This window comes from Pezoporus flaviventris, unplaced genomic scaffold (assembly GCF_033815535.1).
Source record: "Pezoporus flaviventris isolate CSIRO_AGI_PZ_B2104156 unplaced genomic scaffold, CSIRO_AGI_Pfla_v1 ptg000001l, whole genome shotgun sequence".
Classification (NCBI taxonomy): domain Eukaryota; kingdom Metazoa; phylum Chordata; class Aves; order Psittaciformes; family Psittacidae; genus Pezoporus; species Pezoporus flaviventris.
Window position 1 is genome coordinate 46,872,981 of NW_026892549.1, and position 7,500 is coordinate 46,880,480.

Sequence of the window (7,500 nt, forward strand, 5' to 3'; positions counted from 1 at the left end):
CAGATTAACTCCCCTGTTCTTAGATCATAGTTTCGGTTCCAGCAAAATTTACACTGTCCTAGTATCCACAGCAGGTTCCACTGTTCAAAAGTTACTATGCACCCATATGTGAGGCTACAAGCCTCTGGTACTGAGTGTAAAGTCCAGATCTCAAGAATAGGACTACAGATATTAGAGGTTATACTTCTCTTATACAGCCACTGGGGCACAGAGAGGGAACTCTTCTTAACCCCCCCATGAGCCACAGTTTTGTCTACTCCTCCCCCACCGCTTAAAACACTGTAATCTTTAACACTAACGACAGACATATATACACACAAAGCACTTAGGCACAACACAAAGATGCTTCGTCCGTCTCCGGCCACTCTCATCACGGAGAACATGGAACTGTGGATCAGGACTCCACACTTGCTTTGTACCTATGCTACGTCTCAGTTGCACAGAAACACAAACACACATGGGATCCCGCACACTCACACTATGGTTCCGCCTTACCCTTCTCCTGCTTCTTATGGTAGCAGGTCCCTCCTGGTTTCCAGAATTTGAGATGCAGCGGAGACCCGGTGGGTTCGCCTACCCTTCACCTGCTTCCACTATGGTCATTAGCAGATCCTTCCTGGCTCCCAAAACTTGGGATGCAGCGAAAACCCAGACTCACCCGATCCACCCTCAGGATTGCTAGGGGCCGCTATACCGGTCAGCGGATCCCCTGCTTGCAAGCCCTACCTGCCAAGGGGAACTACGCTGTGCGCCAGACGTCTCTGCGCACCTTACCAGCAGCCCTGGGCCACGCGTACGCCTTACAGGCCCCCTAAATTTCAAGCTTACTGTTTCTCCGCAGCCAGCACAGGTTGTTGTCTGTCCTTGCAGTGAGCGGATGAGGAGCAGAGCTCCTCCAGGCAAGTGGCCTGGGGTGCCTAGGATGTCCGCCCCTCAGCCCCGCTTCCTATTATAATGAGTTAGAAGGTCCTTTGCGCCTGCACAGTGCCCCCTCTGGTCATGGGCAGGGGTCTCAAGATGAAGTAAATGAGTCTTCCTTCTGCTGGTAGGGGTCTTCAAGATGAAGTAAATTAGTCTTCCTCTTCTTGAACTTTTCACCTTTTAGTCTTCACATAGGGCCTTAGGGTTTGGTTGGTGTCCCAGCCATAAGCCATCTGCTTCTCCCCCTTCAGGTGTCTGCTTTTCCTTATCAATAGCTGCTTATCAGTAGAATCAGTCTGCTTTTCCTTGTCAATAGAACCAGGTGTCTGCTTTTCCTTATCAATGGATAGTGCCTTTGTTCTGCTTAGTAGGCATGATAGGTACAGACAATATTTTTGTTTAAGCAAGCGAATTCCTCTACCTCCCCCTCCCCCCCGTACAACCTGTACATTGTATTAACCCTGTATCACATCCTTGATCAGCGGATTTTCTTCTCCTCCTCCTCTGGGGACCTTTGGCCTTTGTTCAGTCATTATCTACCAAAACCAAGGCAATTCTTCTAAACCTTGACAGATATTTACGTAGCTTCTTCTGGGTTACATTTTGAGCTTCCTGGGGCAAATTCAGCATCATGCCCATGCAGCCTGAGCAGCGGTTGGACCCAACGGTTCTGGACTCCCTTTGAAGCAAAACTGCTCTTAATTTGCTTCTGAAAATGCAGTCATTTGAAATTTGGTTTGAATTCCAATTGTTATTCTCTTAACTCAGCTTTCTCAACATGAAGCCAGGTGGCATGAATTTGAAAAGTGTCTTTTAAAGTTGTGGGGTTTTTTTTCGTATTGCCGAAGTAAACTTCAGGAGGATTATGGTTAGGTCAGGATTATTGGCTTACATCTTTGCAGAATTCACATAAACGACTGAAGGCTTTAGGAGAATAGAATAAATCATCAGGTGTGTAGATATCACTACACCTTACCTTTCTCCTCCTTTTTCCTTATAGTGGTGGGGAAAGTACTGATCCGCTCCTCAGTGCGGTAGTGCCTGAAACTGGCCTGTAAGCCTACAGACATTTAAAGACCAAGTCTCTTTTTTCTCCTGGGTGTTAACGATGTTCCATGTCAACGGGGTTGCTCGCTCTCCTCATGGAGGGCAGGGAGGAGAGGTCCGTTGCCCCGACGGCTGCTGGTTCTCGGACAGGTGCTTCTGGGGATGTTTCCTCCCTGCCCCCGCCCGTCGGGGACAAGCGGTGTGTCGTCGTCCCCTTCCGGCTCAATTTATCTACCGATCCAGCTTGGCCATTTCCTATCCCGCCGCCTTCCACCTCAGCCCGGAGCCGCTGCCTTCCGCCCCCTCACGGCGGGTCGGCAGGGGGCGTGTCACGCGCGCGCAGCGCATAACGGCCGCTGGGGCCGCTGGCGGAGCCGCCATGTCAGTCCCTGAGGCCCGCGGCCGGGTTGCCAGCGGTGCCCCGACCACCGCGGCCCGCTGCCTTCTGCCGCCCGTCGCTGCAATCCCTCTGCCTCAAACGGGAGGGCGCCGAGCGGAAGGCGGCACCTTCAGAGGGATCCTTCAGGGGGATCGAGGTTAAAAGAGCAGCTTTATCCTGCACCACTGCGCCCAGAAACGGCCTTTCTCTCCTCTTACTGGGTGTCGTGCCTGCATGCCTGCCTTTGCGTCTGAGAATGCGAAGATTTCTTTTGTCGTGGGTTCAGAGCTGGATTTCTCTGGCTCTTCTATCCCGCTTCACTCGGTAATGGCAGCCAATGCATGCCTGTGTAAGTAGCTGTAATCGAAACAGGAAACTCAGTCAAAAAGAGAAAAATTCCCATATATGCCTACACACGAACAAAACTATTTGCTTTAATTCTGTATTTTAAGTTAATACAATTTTTATTCAAACTTATAAGTCTTCCCTAGCTATGGCAGTTTCCTGTACTGTACTGAATAAAATGGAAGAGAGCATGGCATTTCAGGTTGGTGCAAGCAGGCCCTCAGACAGATAAAGGAAAAAACCCATCTTGTGGGTAAATTTCCACACTACTGTGTTACCCTACAGAGTGAAAACCAGACAGTTTAATGTACTCTTGGGGAAAACAAACAAGCAACACCCCAGAAAAAAAACACCAACCAACCAAACCCACCGGCTAAACCCTGAAAAAAAAAAAAATCCCACCAACACCCACTTCTGAAAAAAGAAATGGCAAAAAAATGAAATAGCACCATAAAAGATTTTGGAATTGTTAAAGCAAAAGTCTCATGGTGAAAGAGCAAGAAGAAATACCTATGCCAGTAAATTCTCCTTCCATTTTTAAATGTTTGTGATGACGTTATTTAAGCAGAATACCACTGAATGGTATGGCTCACCTTTCCAAAATGCATCTTCCGACAAGCATGAGGAAAAAGTCATCAAGAAATCCTGAGTGGAAGTCAAAAGACAAGTGATGTAGTAAGGCTCCTAGGAAATGTGCCATGACATGCCACTAACATCTGGGATGAATATTTACAAATATACAATTTAAGAAGGAAAAACAAACTAATTTGAGAAAATGTAGTGATACTGTAAAGAAAAAACATGGAAGTATGCTGAACCAGCTCTTTCAACATCATATGCTCGGGGTCAGGGATTCAAAATCATCTGTGTTCTTCCATAGTAAGGAAAACTTGAAGCAGAAAGCAAAGCAAGAAAAAGAACATGATAGCGAGCCAAACAAAGCATTTAAGAATGTCTGTGATTGCTCCATCAGCAACTACAGAACAGCAGCTACCTCAAACCATGAAAGCATTCAAAGAAAACTTACCTACAAGTGGCTTTCTAGATTTCACATGGGCAAAAGGAAATTTGCCTGTAAGAATATTTTGCTTTTAGTTGACCACATCAAACATATGAGAATGAGAAAGATTTACAGGAAATACCATCAGCTTGAAGTTTGAGAATCAAAACATTCAAGCAGAGCATATGGAAATCAGTCTTAAGAAAAGAGTGAATAAAAAGGGTGGGTTTCTTGGAGAAACATTCCAAGATTTATTACTGGAAATTGTGACACTGCAAAATGACATGGGAATCCAGAATACCCTTCCAAAGAAAAGTGAGACGGCAAGGAAAATCTTATTTGGGAGTCTCACTTGGCAAGATAATGTTCTCAGGTTGTGATGAAGAAAAATAATAGAGTCATTAGTAGTAATAATGGTAGCAATGATAATAATAGTAATGTTCTTGCAATATCTTTATTGCATCTTTCACTTTAATGTGTTAACCAACATTAAATGTGTTTTCACATTGGTTACAGGTGTTACATAGCTTTTCTGGCTTTGGTTATTTGCAAAATAAGGAGTTGCACACTGTGCAATCTTAATCAGAATTAATTGATGTGATAAACTAACAGATTATGCAAAAAGACCAGACCATTGCAAGAAAAAAATTGCTTTGATGGAAAATGTGGTTTTGCTATCAGAATAACAAGATTCTGTTGCATTTCAGAGATGTAAAAGTATGGGAAAGAAAAAGTATGTAGTATTTAAAAAAATGAAAATATTTTCAAGTGTATTTTTTCTAATGTGGTTAGTCAACATTAACTACAGTATAATAGCTACAGTGAGTGAGAGCAACCGTTCTGAAGGTTCACAGAGTTCTTTCCTAGGTTTGTTTTATCTACTGTTCCTTTTTTATTATTAGTGTGTCAGTTTGCTTTGCCATAACCTAAATTTTGAAAGCCCTGTCACATGTGAGATTTCAGCTTCTATTAGTGTTCTGCTTTATTGCAGGTAGATTTCATGACAAGACACATACAGATTCCATGAACCTGGATTTGTGGGTAAATCCAGAAGTAATGGCTTATACAGTAATCATACCTAAAAATAAAACCACCACTCAAATGCAGCTAATTTCATATGAACCTTTTTAGTCATTTTTCAGGAATTTTGTGGGACTTTTGGATAAGTAACATGCATTTATATAATCAATTTATGGAGTTTTCATTTGGAAATGATGGAAGTTTCCACAGGAACCTGTTTAAACCTTTATTTCCTTCATCCTATCTCAAGTTTATGTATAAGTTTAACTATGCTAAATACCATTCTGCTAGCTGGTTATTAGTAGACCACTTTGATTTTTCAGTGCTTTCTTTTTAAAATTATTAAGTCTTTCCTGGTCTGTTAACAGCAAATAGCATTATTTCATAGTACGGTTCTTAGTTTTCTGAGGTCTGTCTGCATGGGTGTGTGGTGTGGTATCTCTGAATTTTAGTTTTAACTCATACATACAGAACAGGGCCATCAGGACAGGTCATTCCAGCTATCTTGGTTTAGATGATTGTTAGATAACCTAATATACTTTAGCAAAGCTACTTATTAGCATTAAAGATGGGGTATGTAAGTCACCTACTTAGGTGTCTTGCCTTTTGTCAGAGACATTTGGAACAATGATTTTCAAATGCTTTCCTGTGATTTTAGCCATTCTGTAGGTTAAAAACTGTTTTCATAGCACTTGAGGAGGGTGGGGAAAAGGGAGAGGTAAGGTAAAACTCCTATTTATTTATTTATTTATTTACTTTTGTTCTTTAAAAGCATTGAGTAGGAAAAAACATTATCTCTTCAATGGTTATTTATTGCATTGAGACTTTATAAAGTGAGTAGTTCATACAGCAGCTCAAATTGATTCTGAGTAAGTCACACTTTTTCCTGTGTTCGTCCATTCATTCACAGACTGCTGTGATATCAAAGCAAGACGGTAAGAAAAAAACTCAACATATTGAGTATACATTCAGGATGTTAATTAAGTCTTCTATTGTTACAGGTATTTCATTGTTTTATGTAGTGTTAAATTCTAGCAAATTTTTTTTTAAAAAAGGTGACAGCAAAAAAAACCAAAACAACCCTTTGTGTTGTGTATTGCAAAAGTAACAAACCTATAGATTTCTGTTTCAGTGGCTGTGAGATTTTGTAAATGTATAAGTGTTTTTGGAGGATAACCTGGGTTAAGCAGTAGTAGTCATTTTTCTCCTTCTTAGTAGCTGGTACAGCGCTGTGGTTTTGACTTTCGGCCTGGGAACAGCGCTGATAACACCAATGTTTTTAGTTGTTGCTAAGTAATGTTTAGTCTGACCAAGGACTTTCTGAGTCTCATGCTCTGCCAGGGAGGAGGGGAAGCCAGGAGGAAGCAGAGACAGGATATCTGACCCAAACCAACCAAAGAGGTATTCCATACCACAGCACGTCATGCCCAGTATATAAACTGGGAGCAGTTACCCAGAAGGGTTAGATCACTGCTCGGGTCGGGCTGGGTATCAGTCAGCTGGTGATGAGCAGTTGTGTTCTCTTCCCTTGTTATTTCCCTTACTATTATTGGTGGTAGCTGCAGTGTTTTGTGTTATACCTTAGTTACTGGACTGTTCTTATCTGAACCCGTGGGAGTTACATTCTTTCGATTCTCCTCCCCATCCCTCTGGGAGCAGGGGGAAGGACAGGGGGAGTGAGAGACTAGTGATTCCGAGTTACTGACTGGACTTAAACCACAACAGAGGGTGTGGAAGGTGACTTCTTGACCCAATTGGTGCGTAAGCTACATAGGGGAGATGCCTGGCTAGATTTGCTGTTCACAGATGGAGAAGGACTGGTGGATACTGTGATGGTTGGAGGCTATCTTGGGCAAAGCAGAACAAATGGCTGTTTCGAAGAATGTTTTTTTCAGAGGTAGTTGAAACTTCCTTAACAATATGATTATGCATGTTTTTTAATGTAAACTAATTATTTATTTTGCATTATTCCTTGATAGTATTACTATTAATGAGCAGACCAGAAGCAAACATATTCCACGTCCTAGTTTCAAGTATTTCTGGTTATTTTAAGAATTACTATAGGTTACAGTGTCTCTCAATTGCTTTTATTTGAAAATAATGAAGTTGTTGAAAAGAATAGTTCCAACAGGAAGGACTTGTGAGCTTTTTAACTTACAAAATGGTGTTTCATTTTCTTCTTAAAAGTTATGTCAGTACAGGAGCTGGACCAGTATTTAGAGGTATTTCCCTGCTCCCCCCACAGAGAGACACCAGCAAAGTAACTCCACTGGAACACCTGGCTGTTTAACTGAATTTACAGCGATTTTGTTACATCCAAATTCATTTTTATAGAGTGCAGGGCACTGTTGTTTCAAGAAAAGCTTGCACATACTAACAGTTAAGCTGCCTGAAATTTTCTGCAGTTTTTCTTCAAAAAAGTATTAATGTTTATTCAGAGGTATGTAATCAAAATATGTACAACTTCATGTGTGTTCTCACATATTTGACTCGGTTTTTACATGTGCTGTTAGTCAAAAGTTATTTGCAGATGCTACACATGTATTTGATTTGAAAATACTTGGAATTTGTAGTGGTTAAGAATGTGGGGTCCATGTCAAAATACTATCGTCTCTCAGAGTAAATAATATTTTTATGATCAGGTAAGTTTCTAGTTTAGACAACTATTTTCTTACCTAATGACTGACATACATAAATATGAAACTTCTCACCTGCAGTAACAGCAGCTATTATGACAAGACCAGTGAAAACAGAAGTACAAGAATTACAGAAATAAATGGAGACAGAG